We start from the raw sequence: 22,491 nt of genomic DNA, 5'->3' as shown, positions 1-22,491 counted from the left end.
GCAATCTGATGTTATTTATGAATCTATGAATCATCATGCTCAAGGACTCTATGTAACATCATCAAGCCATCCATCTACACTCATTGCACACACACATCCACATGCACACACTCACTTTAAACAAACACTCACCTTAACACTCACTTTAGACACTTTAACGTTAGGTTATGACTATAACCAAGTTCTGTTAGTTAGGGGCGATGCTTGGCTTCGCCTTCTGCACTATCTCGCGTACGTGCACGCGTACTGAATAAACCACAATGTACCTCTAATACCAGTATTAGTCTGACCACACCCCTCATCAGCTTACCTTCATAAGCAGGTGTGTGGTCACCTGCTCTCCTCCTTCCCAAGCTTTCACCACAAGGTGAGGTCAAGGGCTGCAGCGGCCGTCCGAAGCCAAGCATCGCCCCTAACTAACAGAACTTGGTTATAGTCATAACCTAACGTTCTGTATCGTTAGTGGCTTAGCTTGGCTTCGCCTTCTGCACAAGGGAGGCCAAGCGGAGCCACTTGGCTGACAAATACACCCCGCTGACAGCCCCCCAAAAACCATCAGAACAGGGAGGGCCGAGCCCCCCCGACCCCCCCTAATGGAGGGTATCCCCCCTATTAGAGGCTTCACGGGAGGCGACGGACCCGACCGTGCGAAGAGCTCTCAAGCAACTTAACGCACAGGGTGAGCAGACCGTGGCTTGACCCACGACTACACACACGCACAACCCGCATGCCACCGGGAACGAACGGAGGAACAACCTCGTTACTGCCCCCAGAATCACGGGGTCAAGGGCAAACCCAACCCCGTGGCAAGGCCGTAGCAGCGGAGCACGAAGGAAGACCCAGACCACCAAAAGGACTGGACTCCCTGGAATGGGGGCCCGGAGAAGTCCATGATGCCAGCATCAAGGACCCCACCAGGTGGGCACGTAGTGCCCCGCCCCCCACATCGCCAGCGTATTCGGACAAAGGCCCCTCAGTTACTGCACCTGGTATTCCCAGGCGGAACCAACCAGGCCAGTAAGCCGAGCGGGCCCCGTCCCCCCAATAGTACACCGCCTGGCACACTGACCCTGCAGAATAGGCAGTCAGCATGGCCGTAAGCACACAAAAAAGGTTAACCAACGGAAGCAGGCAGCGCACCGGGGAAAAACCAGGCAACAGGCTGTTAACCCTAGCCTGGAGACTGCGGACGAGACAGGCGCCAGAGGGGACAGCTGAACACAGCCGCCCCGGCGGAAGGAGCGTAAGCTGGCGGTGTTGCATGACCAAGCCTCCATTTAACAACCCCCACCCAGAGGGGTCGAGGCAGAGAAGGCTGACACGATTGGCAGACGTCATGAACGTGCAGGGGCACCCTCAACCGGTGAACCCGGGAGTTGACACTGCTCCAACACACCAGGGAATCAACCACCTCGGTGTTACCCAATGCGGTGGTTGTTCCTATAACCCCTCAAGAAAAAACTCCAAAACACACCTGCGGGTATACACCGGCTATACCGCAGTACAAGTGTTTCAGTTTCCAAAAAGGGTTAACCCAGGCCTACGGGTCGCAAACATCACTTCGGACCGGGCCTGGCGGTACGGGAAGCACAGGGTCACCAGAGGAGGTCAAAAAACCACCCCCACAGGCCCCTCTTCGCCATGCGTGAGAGAGGAGCGAAAAACAATGGAGAACCAGCCCCTAAGCACACCGTACCTGGTATTCCCCGGCGGTCTCCCAACCAAGTACTAACCAGGACCAACCTGTGTAGCGGCCGAGATCCGACGAGATCGAGCGCGTACAGAATGGCATGGCTGTAAGCCATGACGACAGTGCTGAGTAAAAAACATACCCAACCAGGGTCTCCATAGCGCTTAACCCTGTGACACCCAGACCGACCTGGCATTTTTCCCCCTGAAAAAAGCCCAAGTCCCTCAGGGTACCAGAACAGCAGATCTGCATCCCCGGCGGACAACGGGTTCAACTGATCTGGACCAGCGTGACCAGAACCAGTCCCGTGCCCTAACCACGCCGACATGCCCCAGGAAAAGGGCAGATATGCGTGTTGATCTTAACATGAAAAGAAGGCGCCACCCAGACGTCGGGACGAACCGCGCCTGGTGGCCCACCCCAAGGGCGTGAGACCCCACTACATATGTTCAGATCCATCCCGTCATCATCCCCCAGACATGAACGAGGATCCGTCGACAACCCACCCAGGTCATGGGATGTGGTCGCCGGAAGAGGAAAAACCCCCATCTCAGTTGCTTTATAAAAACGCTGTTTCAACCACAAGCAACTAAGGCGTGCCAGTCAATCGCCTGTTTACAGCGAGCTAGCACTATACGTGCGTCGGGACACACCCCCATCAATGAACAGGCTATTTAGACCTGCCATTGAATCCCCAAGGCGCCCAGGGGAACGACAAGAGGGGTGTGACACTCCCTAACTCCAACACTTCTGGAATAGAAAGAAGGAAGCATCAACAGTATGTATCCCAGTCTACACAGCCGGGGTAAAAAATGTACACATTTTTACATCCCACCACCCTCCCATAGGAAAGAGACGGGGATCCCCAGAGAGACTTCCCACGCGAGCTGTACAGATTGAAAAGAATATATTGCACCTTGAGCCATGTAAAAAACTGGTTTTAGGGCCTCCGGGGAAGAGGCACCGAACCCATACACACTCAATAAACGAATTGAATCGAATATACATACAATAGAAAAGGACCCTTCTAGAGGGTCCACTCACTTTGACAATCTGAGGAGGAAGGCTCTGTACTCTGATGGAGGCTTCCTCACATGGATCACATGGAAGAAGGAGTCCGAACTCACAGAAGGCCTGAGTAGGCGCTTGGTGAGGAGGAGCCCTGACCACCCCCCCTGAAAACAGATCCATCACATGGACCTGAACAGCACACGGAAGTCCTACCAACAGAGACGCGCACGGTGACGTACTCTATGGCGGGGGAATTCCTGCGGTGCACACGCCCAATATACCAGGCCGTGGGACCAGGAACTCCCTCCCCCCCCCCCCTCCCCCCCCCCCGTAACGTGCCGAACCGCCACGTGACGGGAACCTTGAAGGACAGGGGGTGTACCCCTGACCGACAGAACAATGGGGAGAGGAAAGGTTACCAGTTCACCCCTTTACGACCCCACACCCATGACACGACGTAACGACAAAAAGAGAATATGACACAGTCATAGTCAGCTCTATGAAGCGTTTCACAGCTCCACACAGCGCACGAGCTAACCTGCTATCTGATTTTTACTAAGGAAAAACACAGAATAGAGAGGGCTCTAAGAACCCCGGTCCAACATATACATGTGCTTCTGTGGCCAGTACAACCCAGTTGTAGGTCACATGACACACACAACCCATCATCATCACAATGAGAGAATACATCATTCTTGATTAGTATCGACCACAGGCCTTGCTAAGCACACGACAGCAACCAAACCAATTTCCCTTTAGGAAATAAGTTTCTCCAGCAGATTTAGCACAACCTCAGCAATCAAGCTGAGAGTTACATCGTATCCCTACCACACAAAAGACACAATTAATGCACAACATGTCTGATAGGAGGTGATAAAGTCCCCAGGGAACCGGGGGGGGAAACACAATCCTCCTATTTTACCCTCAATACGGCCAGTTAAAACAGGAAAACCTGTTAATGTGTGAACTCACTGTTCATTGTCATTACAGTCTGAGAAAGAACATTCTTTTACTCACTCGTCACCAAGCATAGCTTCATAGGTTAGTTGCCTTAGTAGTGAGTACACGGTACACATAAACACCATGATGTTTCTCACACAACAACCAGATCAATACATCACGACCTGCACGGAGAAGCTACTGCCAGTGACAAAAACAGCTCACACACAACCCGCAACGTATCTCAAATGCATTGCAACAACACACGTTTTGGGAAAAAACACCGTCATTCACAATACATTTAGCAAGGTAAAACCAGAAGACGTGTTATGAGGGTCTGGCCAACCCCGTACCTGCCCGGAACGCAGATCAGCGAAGTGCAGTCACAAGCGTCCCGTGTTGTTCGATCCGGGCAGCGTCGCCGCTCCACCAGTCGCTACAGTCCTCTTTGTTGACGCAATCCCCGTCTAGGCTCGGGCAGGGTTGACGAACATCCCCTGTCAAGGATGACGTCGTGGTCAAAAGTGTAAAACATGTTAAAAATCAAAGCACGTTCAACAGAATAGCATCAAGCTAACGGCTGCTCCAGCCGTTCGGGTGCTATCGCTTCCGCTCGCGAGACGCCGATCTACGACGCACGCGATCAGGAGCGAGCTCCCGGCGGCGCGCGAGAAGCCAAGCCACCCCGCGCCAGGCCACCGACCGGCTAACCGTAAGCTATGAACATGTAAACAATGACATAACACTCACCCAGACAGGCCGCCGTTCTGAACCCTCCTCACTTTTTAAGAGAAAAGGAAAAACAAGACGTCAACACCGCTTCACAACGGTGACAATAACACGTCCGGCGGAATCAGCACAGTACCAACTGGCCTGTATAGCTGACTTTGAACATGAATCTGCCGCTATCGCACATTACATGCACATATCCCCTCGTGAAGGAATACTCTCATTTGGATATGAAAGATGGGGTCTTAACACGGTGACAGAGAGAATCCACTCGTCCAGAACACACAGGGATCACCAGTGTCAATGGTCGCGGCCCACTAGTTAAAACTATAATGGTCGCCAGACCAAGGCCTTCTGTCGCCTAGACGGCTAAACAAAGGACCCTAGCCTGGGGCCGGTTTCCATAAACTTCGTCTAGTAGCCCCCATAGCACTAACAGACAAGTGGAGCCCGCCAGCAAACACTACTCACCCAACCTGGAACGCACCGCTCCTCACAACAGCGGCATGTCCGACAGTTCAGCTGTGGCTTGACAGGTTTCACCCCAACAAACACAGCAAGGAACTGCAGTTGAGAAGCATGCAGCGGCGTGCTCCCAATACGAAAACCGGTGGAGGGTTTGTAGAATGATCATCATCTTCTAGACACTCCAGTACGAAGACAATATCGCCGTATTTTCTCGAAAATAGTGAGAGAGAAAATAAAGATATGATGTCAACGTATCCTTGTTTCCCAAGCTGTTCCTAATCCAATTTCTTCCATCATGGTGTCAAGTGTGGGGATCTACCGAGGCACCTCTTCCTTGTGGTGAAAGCGAGAAGGAGGAGAGCAGGTGACCACACACCTGCTTATGAAGGTAAGCTGATGAGGGGTGTGGTCAGACTAATACTGGTATTAGAGGTACATTTGTGGTTTATTCAGTACGCGTGCACGTACGCGAGATAGTGCAGAAGGCGAAGCCAAGCTAAGCCACTAACGATACAGAACACTACATTATATTGATCTATTTCTTTTTGAACAAATGGTTTTTTATTTATTTTTTGACATTACACACAAACATTAAAAGTAGAAATCCACTATAAATCATAGGACTATTACCGATATAATACTAACAATAATGACAGCCCAGTTTAAATCAAAATAGATGTAGATAAAAAATATACACAAATTAATTACAATACAATACATATACTATGCTCTTGCTCGCTCTCCCCCCCCCCCCCCCCCCCAGGACCCCCTCTTGGATAGCATCCATTATACCGTTTGACACCAAGGATTAAAAGTTCATATAATGCTTTATCCTCTCCACCACATCTGACCAGATTGCTATGCTGGCTTCATTAATACCTAGAATTCGTGCGGTAGATATCTCTAGATAAATCACATCAAGATAGGTAAGAATCCATACCCTCCGGCACATTTTATCCGGTTGAATCCAGCGTGATGCTATTCGCTTTAGACAAAGTGTGATAACTGAGAGACATTATTCAGCAACAATACAGAAGGCAGTACAGGTATTGTCAGAAATAAAAATTCTGATAATAGCGTGGTTACTTCTATCCAAAATATCTTAACAGGAGGGCATTCCCAATACATATGCATAAATGTACCACTATCACCGTTTAAACATAAGGAACATCGAGAGTCTTGTTTAAGCCCCATTTGGTTCAGTCGTATAGGAGTCAGGTAAGTCCTATGAATACAATTAAGATTAATGTGTTGATGATCTGGGTTGCGTGACGATAGCCGAACGTTTGCCCAGACTTCAGCCCAATCAAAATCTACTTCCAAGTCTGGTATATCCTTCCTCCAAACTGAGTCTAGGGGAAGGACTTCATACGAAGATGCAAGTAAATGACGCTAAAAGTCAGAGACGAAGCCTCTCGATGTCTCCTTTTCATAAAATAATTTGTGATATCTGTGGTGCTCAAGTGGTATCTTTAAAGGGACTCCATGAGCCTTCAAAGTTGCTAATAACTGTAGATAGAAATAATATGTGGAGCTGGTGAGGTTCAATTTGTTATGTATATCTTGATAGCTACAGAAACCCCTGTCATTGAAGATATCTCCCAAAGTATGTATGCCCTTCTTTTCCCATTTGGGAAATCTGATAGGTCGTTGTGCAATAAGGATTGCATTGTTATTAAATATGGGAGAATGGCTATGCCATTTATGTAGGTTACGCCATATCTGGATCACATGTGTAATAAGAGGGCCAAATTTCAAGTTGCATTGCTTAATTGATAAGTTGGTGTATACTACATCCTGCAGTCTCTGTGGTGCCACTATATTTTCTTCTAATGTTCTCCAGGATACAGATGCTTGAGAATCAAACCAGGTGATCAGTGGTCTTAAAGAGTACACTTTAAAATAGTGGTAGAAGTCTTTGTTTCTCTGTGCGATGGATCTTTTAATTCGTGGAGGTTTGTTGTTCCAAATAAATTTATATGCGGCGGAGTGTAATTTTTTCCAGTAACCAGCAGGGGGGGGGGGGGGGGGGGGGGTGTAACGGTAGCATTGAGCTGAAGAAGTTGATTCTGGGTAAGACATCCATCTTAACTATTGATACTCGGGCCTGTACTGAGTTTTGACCACCTGTCATTCAAGTCACGTCAAGAGTTTTATTTGTCACAGCATACGAGTATACAATGAAATGCGGGTGGTCTTGCCCACAACAATGTACAACATACAATAGAATCCAATACAAAAACATTGTGCAATAACAGGTAACATGGTGTGACATCAAAATCGGTATCTGTACATAGTTATTTACAGAGCATATAGGACATGCTAGGTAGCTTTGGTAGTGCAATACACTGTTACTGTTGCTTTGTTTGTGATCCTATCTTGGATTCCTGTGTAATTATACTTCACTGTTTGGCATATAGTGGGGAATATTTCAACTCCAAGACATCTAAAGTGTTCTACCATTTGCATATTTTCTGGAAGGAAGGCAGCCTTCGCAGTGACATTAAGTGGAAGGAAGGTCGATTTTGGCCAGTTTATCCTAAATCCTGATAGATTGCCAAAATCATCTATCAGCTTGAGAAGATGAGGCAGTGAGGTGGTAGGGTTTTGCATGAACAATATTACATCGTCCGCATATAAACTAATATGATGCTGTGTGCCCCTAATTGAGATCGGCTCTATGGATTGGGATTGTCTTATATACTGTGCTAAAGGTTCTAAGGATAGAGCAAATAGTCCGGGACTAAGAGGACAACTCTGTCTGGACGAGCGTGAAACAGGAAAGAGAGGGGAGGTGAATTTACCTGTTATAACCATGGCCGATGGCTCTGTGTATAGTACTTTTATCATATTAATGAATCCTACTCCTAACCCCATCCTTCCGAGTACTGCCCATAAATAAGACCATTCCAACCTATCAAAGGCCTTCATCGCATCCAAGGATAATATAGCTGTAGGAGGCACGGCATCCTTGCTGACGTCTATCACATGTAGTAACCGTCTAATATTATCCGTGATCAGGTGGCCTCTTATGAAGCCTGTCTGATCAGGATGAACTAAAGATGTCATATGCTTTTGAAGTCTGATGGCTAGTACCTTAGCATACAGCTTGATTGATCTATTTATTAAAAAGATTTTCACTACATTCATTCCTCATTTGCATTTGCACCTTGCCTTAAACGTTTTGTACTTCATTAAGTCTGCATTTGTACCTCATTGTCTTTCACATACAGAACCAAGCATTTCACTGTGAAGTACATGTACGTTATATGTGACAAATAAAAACAAACTTGAACTTGAACAAGTGTTACTGCTGCTGTACCTCCAGGCCCGGACTGGCCATCGGGAGCACCGGGAGTTTTCCCAGTGGCCTGGCCTGCACAGATAAAAAAAGAATTATAAAAAAAAAAAAAAAAAAACGTTTTTTTATTATATATTTTTATTTTTATTTTTTTGCCATGCCATTGTTTCTAGTTGTGGGTGGCGGCGGCGCGGCGCGATAGTTAGATAACCTAGGTGGGTGGGGAACAACCAGGATTTCACTGTCTGCGACAGAGTTGGAGAACTATCTGACTCTCTCTCCCTCACGTGGATCTCGCACACACACAATGGAGCCGTGCTGCAGCTTGTGATTGGTGGAGGCGGGACCAGGCGATACAACTGATTGACAGCGGAGGCGGCGAATGGAATGGCAGACGCCACTCAGATGCAGAATAACAGCCAGGCAGTGAGCCAGGTAGTGAGGGACTCGGGAGAGATACAGTAGAGCGAAAGTCAATTAACGTTGATGTCAAGATGGACAGTGGAAGAAAGAGAAAGGGTGGAGGAGAGAGGGATAAAACAAAGAAAAAGAAAGGCCCTTACAGGAGAGAGTGGTTAACTGTATTATAATAGTAAATAGAAAAATATGTTGTGCTCTTGCTTTTTTCTTTTTGAAGGTGGAGAGAGTAGCATTGCTAGTGCCACAACAATTTTATTTGAGGTCCATAACAGTACATTGTACTAAGCAATTGTTGGCTCATTAGTTTGTGATTCACATGCACTAAAATTCACCAGAATGCAGGAAATTAAGTCTTTGTAACAAAAAATTTCCTGGTGGGGGACCCCCAGACCCCCCGCTTAAAAAGTGGCCTGATTGGGGCTATATTTCGCGCTATATCTCCCGGTATGAATTATTTCCCCAGTCCGGCCCTGTGTACCTCCATGTAAGGTTTTTCACCGACCTAGTGTTTAACTCTGTAGTGTTGCTTCCCTGCTGTTCAGTTACAGTAAGCTGGTATGCTTTATCTTCTGTGTAAGTTGCTGTGCTTTAACCTCTTGCAGCAGGGAGCAGCCCTAAGAGTAGAACCATACCGCCGAGACTAACTGTATTGCCCTTGCCATTTATTCTGCATTACAATAAATGGTTAAACTAATTAAGTGAAATTGTGGTGCAAAACAATAGAAACATCTCTCTGTTTTTCATTTGAAAGATGATCCAATTAATATAATTGTATTACTTATGTATTTTGTCACTGCCGCTCAGATGTCCACTGGCTGAGCAGAATGAAATGTTTGGCTAGATTCAAAAAAATGATAGGAGTAACATAGGTCTGAACTTGAGTTGTAGAAAAAGTTGTTATTCTGTAGTAGTTGCAATATCCAAAAGTATATTTAAAAACAAATTGGTATGGCTGATTTTATAAAAATCCGTTCAGAAATGAGTGATATAGACTGATTTTGGTAAAATGTGAGAAAAAAAGGTCTGCAGGTTTCCATTTTCTCATAGACTCCAATGCATTTGGCGAATTTATTACTTCCTGTTTTCGCTTGTGACTTTTCACCTAGATCCCTGATTCGCTCATCCCCACTCATTGGTTACAACCCTGTCTAATAATTTTCAAGATCGCCAAATGATTATTATTATTAGTGGTATTAAAAAAAAAGTCTGCTAAAGACTTTGGCGCACGCCTCACATATCGGCATGTAACTCGAGAACCGCTGATTTTGTCGCCTGAAACGACAATCGACAGGCAACAAATAGGGCTTTAATTCTATAAATATATTTTATAAAAAAATATGCACACCCGGGCCGCTAGAGGTCGCCAAAGTGGCGTGTCGCACTGGTGGGCAAATCGTTGCATGTTAAGAGGTTAAAAACAATGCACAGGAAACACAGGAAAAGGCTATTTTAACAATAGGAGACAATAGATGAACAACTAAGACATATAGGTCCCCTTTAAAAGTGGTGGTGTTTTGACTCTGTCTGCTTGGCTGGCTATGGTCGTTTTCTTCAGCCTAGGAAAAGGGCTAAGTAGATCTCAAGCCCAACAACTTTGGTTTGATGCAGAGCAGTAACCACGGGCATCTGACCTCTCTCTGCGGGGGCCAACACATAACAAGACTGCATGTGTAACTGCAGCTATGGTTAACAGTTGGTTAATATTAGGGATGTCCCGATCCGATCACGTGATCGGGATCGGGGCCGATCACGTGATTTTCCGAAGATCGGGATCGGCAAAATAAAAATAAAATCTGCAATTTTTTATTATTTTTTTACTTTATTTTTTTTCAACAAACATGACCATGTTCACGTCTTAAACTCATACTAAGGCCTTCGTTTTGGTTTTAAATTGCATATCATCATTAATTTATTTATTGTCACACAGAGCAAAAGAATTTTGCCAAAACAAACCAATAGTATCCAGCTGCAGAACGGCAGACCAGCCAAACTCTCAGACCCAAATTAAAAATGTAATTTTTTATTTTTTAATCCCAATTTCTCACATTACATTCACCCTGAATGTCGAGGTTATCCAGGTGAAAAGTTAACTTCATTCAAGCGAGGCATTGCAATCCTTGACATAAATCATTTGATGTATAATTAAATCAAAGGAAATGCGTTTGGGTCTGAGATAGTGATGCACCGATGTGAAAATTGTGGCCGATACCGATAACCGATATTAATATTGCTGTTCTGGCCGATACCGATATTTACCGATGTCGATATCTCTGTATAGAAAACACTTTTTTATGATAATCAAATAGAGCTATTTTCCAAAACGCATAATTTTTTTTACTTTTGTAACTTATTTTCAGAAATGACTGATATTTTGAAACTATTTAAGGCCAAAACATGTAAAAAGAAGAAAAAAAAGATTAAAAAAAAAAAAAAAAAAAAAAAAAAAAAATGTTTTTTTTTTTTTTTTTTAATATCGGCCCTATCTTGATATCGGACCGATACCGATGTGTAAAAAAACGGCCATATCGGCCGATATTATATCGGCGGCCGATATATCGTGCATCACTAGTCTGAGAGTGTGGCTGGTCTGCCGTTCTGCAGCTGGATACTATTGGTTTGTTTTGGCAAAATTATTCTGCTCTGTGTGACAATAAATAAATGAATGATGATATGCAATTTAAAACCAAAACTAAGGCCTCAGTATGAGTTTAAGACGTGAACATGGTCATGTTTGTTGAATAAAATAAAAAAAATAAAAATATAAATTTTTTGATCGGATCGGGAAAGATCGGTATCGGTAGATACTCAAAATCACATGATCGGAATCGGATCGGGAGCAAAAAAACGTGATCGGGACATCCCTAGTTAATATAGTTATATTCGTTTACAATTTTATATGCTTATTTTTGTATATTAATAATAATACACACAATTGTATTTCATTGTATTTCTTATGGGTTTATATAAGATATATTAGTGGCGCACTATTTCTATTTGTTTGTGCAATTATTTCATCTCACGAGACTTGGTCCACCTGGTATCCGGCGACGTGTTTCCGCCTTCTTTCTCTTGAGTTGCGACATGACTGTGGGTGGATTATTGACTTTCCTGTCAATCTTAACAAGCAAAAAACAATCCATCAAGACAACTTAACAAGACAATCTTCCAAGATAAGGATCAAAGACATAACACCATAACGCATCAATGTTCTCTTATACTGGCATGCAGCCAATAAGGTATTGATTGTTTTGGATGATGATTGGGTATATGTGAGAGTTGATGTTCTGACCACGGTTTTAATGGACTTTCAATGTTAATGGTATCTTTTGTATGCATTTGTATGTTATACAGATTTTACGGTTTGGATGGAGAATGAACAAGCTTCATTAAAATCAGTTCAAGAAATCTACTTGTGTTAATTGTGTCGTGCCCGGAGGATGTCACAGCAATGCATGTACTGTATGTTTTAATGAGCCTGGGTCCCTACAGGACACTACATTTACTCAATTTGGGTCCAGAAATAGTAGTTTAAGAAGTGTCTCTGAAACCTTGGCGTGGAGCCCAAAAAGTGGATGTCAGACCTACTACAAATGAGGCAGACGAGATGAGAGAGCAAATATGTTTTCATTAGCCGCTGTCTTAGGATAAGAGGCTGAATTTCACAGTTCACCTGTTCAATCTCAATCTCCTCGCACATCCACTGAGACAATTCATTGGGAAACATGATAAAGGTCACCGTCAGAGCACCCAGATGGCTTTTTAAACCCCTTCATGAAGCTACAATCTGGAATTTATTCAACCGTCTTTGGGTATATTCTTGTCCTTAACACATTAACTGCCACGCTTATATCCATCAATGTTTGATCACTGCCAGCACTATAAGTCTATGGAGATGTTTACCTTCTTTGCAGGGCTATAACTTTTTAAATTGTATTGCTAAATTGACATTACTATGGCCCATTCAACATCAATTATCTATCGTTCAGGATGTAGGAACGTTTTACTTTTTCATTCACACATTCATACGAAAATACTAGAGTATAAATATGTTTTTATCGTTTTCTGCAGTCATTCCTAGAACGTGAGATATAGGCATAAATGCATATATTAGATTATCAAATGCTGTTTGATACCGATCGACGCTATATTAAAAATGTCAACTGTACATGGTCCTAAACGTTATGACTGATCATGTGCGGGTGAACGGGGGGGGGGGGGGGGGTCGTTTATAATAAACAAAAACGCTGAAACTCACGGCAGCTTCCTCTTAGCGTTGGGCGATGATACTGGAGCAAACAGATCCCAGTTATGTGATGGGGATCGAGGCGATCCATTTCCGGTTTGTATGATGATAATAATAACAGCCCAAATCATGTGGATTATTGAGTTATGGCAGCGATCCATATCCACGGTGTGTGGCTAGAGTCCTGGGATGATAAACGAGTGGCCGGATGGATTTAGGGGACGGACCGAGCTCCAACGGGCATATCCGGTTTGGCAACTCGCCGATCAGCCACCAGGTGGCAGTATTGAAACGTTGCAGAGTTGTGCCGGCTCAGACAGCATCAGACAAGGATCCGTGAGTGAAATATGAATACCATGGCAAAAATATGAAATATGATCAGAATAACGTTGTACGCCGTGATCTGGCAGAATTCGCATGAACTTGAAACCCGTTCTATGACGTTATTGGCGGAGAAAGTGTTAAAGAGATTTTATTTTTTATTTTCTGAACTCATCCTAACTCAAATTTAAGGGTATTTCATCTTACTGTTCGCAAACATTTTAGATTTAGACAAAGTCAAAGTTTAGACAACGTTTTTATGTGAATATTTACTGTAGATACAGTTATTGTATCAAGAGCTCAGTCAGTCAATTTAATACTAATTAAATTAATAATAATAATAATAATAATAATAATAATAATAATAATAATAATAATAATAATAATAATAATAATAATAATAATAATAATAATAATAATAATAATAATAATACAAATATTTGGTTTTTAGCAGTGGGCCTACCCTTTATGTTCACGTTTAGATTGAGGATTATGGATTTAATGATTTGCCATCATCATTGATTAATTTACACAGATAGAAATAGATTGTGATGTCATACAGAGACATATCAACATCAACCCTGACACTTCTATCAACATCAACCCTGACATTTCTATCAACATCAACCCTTCCTTCACGTCTTCACTTCTATCAACATGAATTCTTCCTTCTTTCCCCCATAAACCCTCAGTTCCATCACACCACTCCTCCAGCCAGGGCCGGACTGGGGAAATAATTCATACCGGGAGATATAGCGCGAAATATAGCCCCAGTCAGGCCACTTTTTAAGCGGGGGGTCTGGGGGTCCCCCACCAGGATTTTTTTTGTTACAAAGACTTAATTTCCTGCATTCTGGTGAATTTTAGTGCATGTGAATCACAAACTAATGAGCCAACAATTGCTTAGTACAATGTACTGTTATGGACCTCAAATAAAACTGTTGTGGCACTAGCAATGCTACTCTCTCCACCTTCAAAAAGAAAAAAGCAAGAGCACAACATATTTTTCTATTTACTATTATAATACAGTTAACCACTCTCTCTTGTAAGGGCCTTTCTTTTTCTTTGTTTTATCCCTCTCTCCTCCACCCTTTCTCTTTCTTCCACTGTCCATCTTGACATCAACGTTAATTGACTTTCGCTCTACTGTTGTATCTCTCCCGAGTCCCTCACTACCTGGCTCATTGCCTGGCTGTTATTCTGCATCTGAGTGCCGTCTGCCATTCCATTCGCCGCCTCCGCTGTCAATCAGTTGTATCGCCTGGTCCCGCCTCCACCAATCACAAGCGGCAGCACGGCTCCATTGTGTGTGTGAGAGAGAGAGTCAGATAGTTCTCCAACTCTGTCGCAGACAGTGAAATCCTGGTTGTTCCCCACCCATCTAGGTTATCTAACTATCGCGCCGGGCCGCCGCCACAACTAGAAACAATGGCCTGGCAAAAAAAATAAAAAAATAATAATAAAAAAACGTTTTTTTTTTCTTTATATACTTTATATACTTTTTTTATCTGTGCAGGCCAGGCCACCGGGAAAACTCCCGGTGCTCCCGATGGCCAGTCCGGGCCTGCCTCCAGCTCCCTCCTGTACCTCCCTCCTCTACCTCACTCCTCTACCTGACTTCTCTACCTCCCTCCTCTACCTCACTCCTCTACCTGACTTCTCTACCTCCCTCCTCTACCTACCTCCCTCCTCTACCTCCCTCCTGTACCTCCCTCCTCTACCTGACTTCTCTACCTGCCCCTTATTCCTTTCCCTCACTCTTCCATATCCCTCCTCCTCTCTCCTTCCTCCTCCACCCTCTTCTACACCTCCATCCTCCTTCTTGCTCACCTGATGAATGTAGCCCCCCCCCAAACACACACACACACGCACACACACACACACACACACACACACACACACACACACATAATGTAGCCCCCCCCAAACACACACACACACACACACACACACACACACACACACACACACACACACACACACACACACACACACACACACACCCTACTGAATTAAAAACACAATAGTCTATTTGCACATTCATTACTATCATCATTGTGAGCTACAATACTCCTCCAGCTACTATCAGAAACACTTCATTGGGATGTGCGGATGTTTTGCATACCGTACGTATTTTATGGAATGAGATATCAAACATGAGAGCTGTTATGATGGATGATGTCTCGTTATTCATAATAAAAACACAATATACTTGTTATCATGAGGGCACAAGTCTCTTGTGTTTCATTAGAAATAAAATGAGAGCACCACCAGTGGAGAGTGAACATCCAACCAATTACAGGGTGTTTTATTCCATCACATATTCATCAGGAAGGGAGTGAAGCGGTTTTTGGAGTTACTGTTGACAATTCGTTTGAGCTTTTATACCCAACTGTATTCATTATAAATTCTTTGCTATAATAGATTAATTATAGTTCTCATAGTGAAACCCCCCGGTACTGTCACAGTGTCCAGACATGTTGGTTTCTTCTTCATTGCCTCTGCCAAGGAGGTTGTTGTCGTCATGTGTTTGCTTTGTTTGTATGCTGTGCAGTATATCCTGAGAATGTATGATCAAATACAAATTTGCTGTGCACATTCATGACCCCAAGGGGAAGAAATCCCTATTGATTTTGGTGAACCCGTGACCTTTCCTCTAGCATCTCCTGACCCCATGAGTTATACAGTCACACAATTTGCTGAGAATATTCATGATCCCAATAAAAAGAGGACTATAGACCACTGCACTTCCGCATTACATGGGAGAGACAGCGGGGGGAGAAAATTAACGAGTGTGGATGAGAGCCTTGGCATTAAGTGGTTGTAGCTACGGCTGTGGGGGTGCTGGAGACATGATCCAATATATGTTTATACGCACAAGTCTCCTGAATATGGAGAGACCAGTCCCAAGTCGATCGGCCGAGCAATAGTCACTTTTCCGCACATACTTCCGGAGGACTGTCGGTCATCTCCTCATCAATTCTGCCAGATTGTAGACTCAGCTACACAATCTCCCTGCCTGACTCCTGCCAGCGCCTCCATGCTCCTGTCCTCATCCTGTCCTGTTGCCCGGCTTATCTTCTGGGCTGGAAAACCGGGCTTCCCGTTTTGATCTGCCCTTCATTTGGCCTTTTTTTTCTTTACATGGATAAAACAAAACATGACAACACATAATACAAGAATAATAATCCCTTCATTTGGCCTTTTGATAGTTTTAATGTTTTTGTTTTTCCACGGGCTCCTCGTCTCCTCCTGAAGCCGAGCCGGATTACTTTGTTCTCCCTGCAGCGTGTTTTATTAAACCCTTATTGGGCTTTTCTGTTTATCTGCTTCCGTGTCTGTGTTCGGCTACTGGGTTTATCTGTAAGCCGTGACCCCCAGAACCGCTCCAGAGGTGCGCTGCACTGCAGGTAACCCTGGACACCGATCTCTCGAATGAAATCCATTATGTACAAGGTATTATGTGTGTGTATATATCTAGGAGTAATATGTGCAAAGATACATTCCAATTGCCTTGCGTAAAAGTTATCTTCTTTTAGCATACACAGTAGTGAAGCATAGACCGGCAATGTTACTCACTCACTCACTCACTCACTCACTCACTCACTCACTCACTCACTCACTCACTCACTCACTCACTCACTCACTCACTCACTCACTCACTCACTCACTCACTCACTCACTCACTCACTCACTCACTCACTCACTCACTCACTCACTCACAGTTAGCCCCTCTGCCCCTTGTGGCAGCTCAAGGACAGGGCAGTTTGAATCATTGTAGATAATCTTCCCCTGATGCCCTCATTTATCAATTTTCCTTAGAAAATGTTCTATTTCCATACTTAAGCACAGAATTTAGAATGTGTGCACGCACAAAAAAAACGGGATTTATCACACGTGCGTACACAGGTCCTATGCACACCTGTCATGATAAATATCACCTTGCTCTATACGCTGAGGCTCGTGCACACTTTCACGTATTTGCATACCAGAACCGCCCCGATTAACCATATACGGTAATGGAACACCCCCATGAAATGTGGAAAAGTGGACTAACCCGAGCGAACTCTGAGAGACTTCACTGAGAGCGAGATTGATCACCGAGGTCCAACCAACAAATTGAACGTATAATCTTCGGTGCGCCGGGAGCCAATGATGTTGACTGACCCAGTCCTGCTACAGAACCAGCACATTGACAGAAATAAATGACAAGATGACCCGACATTAAGCACTGTAATGACTGAAATTAAATCAATTTCAGCAGGCCAACTCTGCGCTCTACAATGCCTATTATGTGCGCTCGTCATGAGCCCGTGGTACTTCTGGTCAGAGTCATTATGGCTTCAGTGGATAACCCTGATCTGCATTGTGATGTTTTAGATACCCCAGTAATAACATTACAATTGAATTAAATACAATTAGGCCTGAATGAGACTCCGGCCACCGGCACATTATCAGCCAAAATGCGCATCGCGGATTATCTGTACATTGACCGAGTGGAATCCCGTTCACATTACTGGATTTGTTTATTGATGGAGCAAACTGAGAGATTGTTCACAGAGGCGCTGCCGAACCAAGATATAATATGATGTGTATAATATAATGTGTGTAGAGGCATATGATACAATCTATTTTGTTGTTGGTATTGGGTAGCCTATATGAATTAATAATATAATAGCAGCCAGCCTACATTATGCAACAGTAATTTGCGCATATAACACACAGCCCTGCGAAGCCTGCATACAGTAAACTAACTTGATCATTAATCTAGCTGTTGTATCTTTACGCTTATGAAAACATTAAATAATATGTATAGGCTATAGGCCGTCGCTTTAGCCTATATTCTCAAATGGCTATCCGAGTCCTCGATATCCTTGCGGACGGACCAGTATACCTTTATATCATATCATATTCATATCATAGTTTACTCTATCAGCCTACCAGCATGTAATACGTTCTTTGTTAGAATTCAACTCGTTATTATTTTGCACATAGATTGCAGAAATACGGGAACGTTTTGATTTAGGCTTTGACATTGTAAAACTAAATAAGTGAACTTCTGTAAGCAGAATACAAGTCATGATATCACCCACACGATATATGCTCTGTGTCTAGAGCATGTATGCTTTTCATTCATTTAAGACACATTTATTGCAAGGGTTTTGTATACACATACACTCAACAAATAACCTCAGTCTATTCTCGTTGCAATGCGTTTTTTATTCTTTCTTATAGGAAGGGTGAAGAACACTATATCGTGGGTGTTCATATGACTTGTATTCTGCTTACAGCTTCGGGGTTCCACTTATTACGTTTAACAATGGCAAAGCCTTTTAAATATAATCAAAACGTTCCCGTATTTCTGCGATATATGCGCAAAATAATAACGAGTTGAGTTACGCGGAGCGCAGTCAGTGCATATTTCCTTGTTGTAATAATATATTCTACCACCGGCGTCAACTACGCATGGTCCGACCTGTGCTAAAATATACGCACAAAGTCAAGCACAAGTTCAAATTGATAAATCCCACACTTTGCTTAGAAATGGTCGTACGCACAAGTTAAGCACATATCTGTGCGTACGTCACGTTGATAAATGAGGGCCCTGGTATCTATCCTTATTGTTCTAAAACATTGGGACTGGCATGGTAATGCTCTGGTGGATACATCAGTGAAGTTTGACGTAAGATATATTTAGCATATACATATATATATATATATATATATATATATATATATATATATATATGCTAAATATATCTTACGTCAAACTTCACTGATGTATCCACCAGAGCATTACCATGCCAGTCCCAGTTCCTGTTTGATACACAGTTTCTTCCTATACCTACATATAAGTACATTTATCAGAAGCCATGTGGCACAGTGGTGTGTAGTGGTTACCACTGTCGCTTCACAAGAAGAAGACTTTGCAAGAAGGTCCTGGGTTTGATTCCCACTTGGGAACCAGGTTGCCGGGTTGCCAGGTACCCAGGTGTGGTATCTCCCGGGCGTTTCTGTGTGGAGTTTGCATGTTCTCCCCATGCTCGCAGAAAAATAGATAAACCCAATGGAAAAGCATGCAGAACAGATCGCTAATGCTGTCGCGTCCCTGACGAAGACAGACAGGAGCACTTGGATTGGTTCCCAGGGCGTGGCCCACGCCGCAGCCCATGTCTGCTCCTGGCTGCCTTTGGGGGGAAGGACTACAGGATGGGTCTTCTTCTTGTCTATTAGGGTCCTAAATAAACCTCTGGCTACATCACCGGTGTACTAACAACACCTTTACAGCTGATTATTGCATCATCTGAGTACAGGATGACACAGATGTGGACAAAGCCCAATTTAAGGTTAATCCCTCTGGTGTCTATTGTGTTTTTAATTTAGTAGGGTGTGTGTGTGTGTGTGTGTGTGTGTGTGTGTGTGTGTGTGTGTGTGTGTGTGTGTGTGTGTGTGTGTGTGTGTAGTAGTGGGTGGTGGTAGTAGTGGGTGGTGTATGGTTGTGGGTGAGCATTCATGTATCTTTGGAGTATCTGTATCTTTTACATTATTTATCAATGTTATTGTTATCTTGCGATGAATTTCTCTGTGGGTCTCATTCCCGAAAAATGTTCAACGATATATTCTGGAAGACTTATCTTGGAACCACTGAGACATAATCAATGAAGTTCACTCTGAGTCCTGAACGTGCTGGTAATATGTCTTAAGTCGCTGAAAAGGTCGCACAAATTATATGATCTGATATCTGCTTGGAGAATGGCATTATGTCTTAAACTCGAAAGCGCGTTCCCGTTCAGGTAATTTGCATACAAAACAACGCCTCCAGAGCTCCTTATAAGGCAACTAGTGACGCAGATGTGTGCAAATGGAATGGCGGAAGTGCTTTGCGAGTCTTGCGAGCCGCGTGATTACGAAACCTAGCGTCAGTCAGTGCCAATCAGAGAGCGTCTCCGAGAAATGCGGCTAGGTTTCGTAATCACGCTTGCGCGCCATCAAAACTAGATTAGATTAATGTATGCATCATATACAGCTCGCGGTACACCTGCCGCAGCGCGCGCGCACACACACACACACTGTATATGAATGAATTAATGAAATATAATATATATAGCCTACGGCGGGCGTAATGAATGGACGCAGTATGGCTTATTATTCCATAATTAAGCCTATAGGCTACTGTTCATTCGTAGGCGCACACAAGACTTGTTATGGAATATTAATGCAGTCTATTTCCACCGATTAGCTTTAGTTCTTATTTATTTATCCACTGTCATTTCAGTGTTGGTGTATAGGCTATATAGTGTATTTCAATATAAGTTTAATTGATTAATGATATATTCGAAGGAATGCAGGTTTATAGCTATATCAACCCCCTCCAATGTACAGTAAATGACCAAGTATGGTTTTGTCAATATTCCAATGTACAGTTTTGCTTGTACAGTGTAAGTCTATCCCCCACCCACCCCTCCTACCCAACCTCCTCCAACAGTTTCTACGTCAAATGTACTCTCTTTTCTGGACTCCTTTTGTATCACAAACAGTACTGTATTTGCAAATCTGGTATGTCATAAATGTATAGATGTAGCAGTACTGTCTATCTGTGTCGTGTGTGTCATATATGTTATGATGAATTGAAAATGGGGGACCCTGATGTAAACAAGACATCTGCATCCCCTTATGTAATTGAGCTGTACTGTACTGTACCCATTCTGCAAATGTTAATAAAGTTTTCAATCAATCAATCAAACAAAGGTCTGTCCCATTGTATACCAATCAATGGGATACGTTGCACATTGACCTGCATTCTTTCAAATGTATATAATTAATCATTATAACAAATAAGAAATACAAATTCCACAGAAGGCATTAAATAATTATTATTTTCAATCATTTCACAATAATTGCATAATTGTGTTTGAATATCTGAGTAATTAAAGTAATTATACATTTGTCCAAAATAGCTGGTTCAGATATGGTTAAGCAGCTGCCCTGTGATCAGATGAATCCATATTATTTATTTTTCCGACATCAAATGCGTAATTTCTTATCGTACAAATATTGTCATATTTATTTTAATTATGATTAAGTAATTAATTCCAAGGAGGCCTGTAGCGTTGACGTGAACGAATTACTATGAGAACACAGTCTGTCAAGTTATAATGAAATTTTAAATTAGTCAATCAATCATGAGATTTGATCGTGGCTGAGAGCAGATTTAAGAGTGCTCCTCAGCACTCTTAAATCTGCTCTCAGCCACGATCAAATCTGATCTCAGGAAAATTTGGGGACTCCCACTCCCAGCCCTAATATGTCTTAAATGGGCCGAAATCTGGCTAAGACGAAATTTTTTGTCGTAACTTCGTTCGGGAATGAGACCCACTGACCACAACTATTCCACTTTTCTTTTTTGTTTGGATTCTAATCTCGTACAAAAAAAAGTCAAAAGTTGAAAAGGAGTGGAAGGCACAACCCTGGGCCCCATAACAAACTCTGATTATAACCAGCCACAGGATTTGTTTCTGGACTTATATTATATGTTTAACTTCGATAAATAAATAACAAAAAATAAATGGGGTGAATACAAAGAGTAGAAGTGTGTGATCAGGCGTTCTAGTTTTGGGGGGAATAACAGCCTTGGAGAGTTTCGGGAGCAAAACAGTCTCTCGTTCTCACTCTTCCATACCTATTCTAAGCACATCCTGCCTCCGACTCCACACCATTTAGCCTAGATAAGAGTTTGTGTGAGAACAGACAAACCTGTTTCGGCATCTCCTTCCCCTGAGCATTCCACGCTCACTCCATCCCTCCATTCCCCATCATGCTTGCCCTCTCTCTCTCTCTCTCTCTCTCTCTCTCTCTCTCTCTCTCTCTCTCTCTCTCTCTCTCTCTCTCTCTCTCTCTCTCTCTCGTTCAAATCAACCATATCTATCCCTCTTTAACAACAAAATGAGGGTGGGAGGGGAAGGAGGGAGGGTGAGTTTTCATGTTCAGTTTATTCATCCAGTAAAAGAAAGGAGAGGGATTGAGGGAGGGAAGGACGAGTAGGGGAGAGTAGGAGCAGAGGTCAAGATGGATGGAGTGAGGGAGAGACCAAAAGAGAACAGGAGAGGGAGGGATTGATGGAAGTAGGGAGAGAAAGATTGAGGGAAGGTGGGGGGGGAATAGAGGAGAGGAGAGGAGAGGATTATGAATGATTCATGGGAGCATCTGTGTGACGAATGTCTGTCTCAAACCTCTCAAACAGGGAGCTGATGGCGCACTGACCCTTTAATGACTGCTGGTCACACACACACACACACACACACACACACACACACACACACACACACACACACACACTACACACACACACACACACACACACACACACAC

General features: G+C 43.4%; 1 protein-coding gene across 1 annotated transcript in view; it reads right to left on the bottom strand.

Annotated features, from left to right (window-relative positions):
* The window catches only part of mmp17a (matrix metallopeptidase 17a), a 178,956-nt gene that overhangs the window by 88,507 nt on the left and 67,958 nt on the right, over positions 1 to 22,491 (bottom strand). The gene's annotated exons all lie outside the window — the stretch shown is intronic.

Source organism: Notolepis coatsorum, assembly GCF_963971535.1.
Source record: "Notolepis coatsorum genome assembly, chromosome: 11".
Lineage (NCBI taxonomy): Eukaryota > Metazoa > Chordata > Actinopteri > Aulopiformes > Paralepididae > Notolepis > Notolepis coatsorum.
The sequence above is the reverse complement of the archived record's forward strand: the minus strand, read 5'-3'. Positions and strand labels throughout refer to the sequence as shown.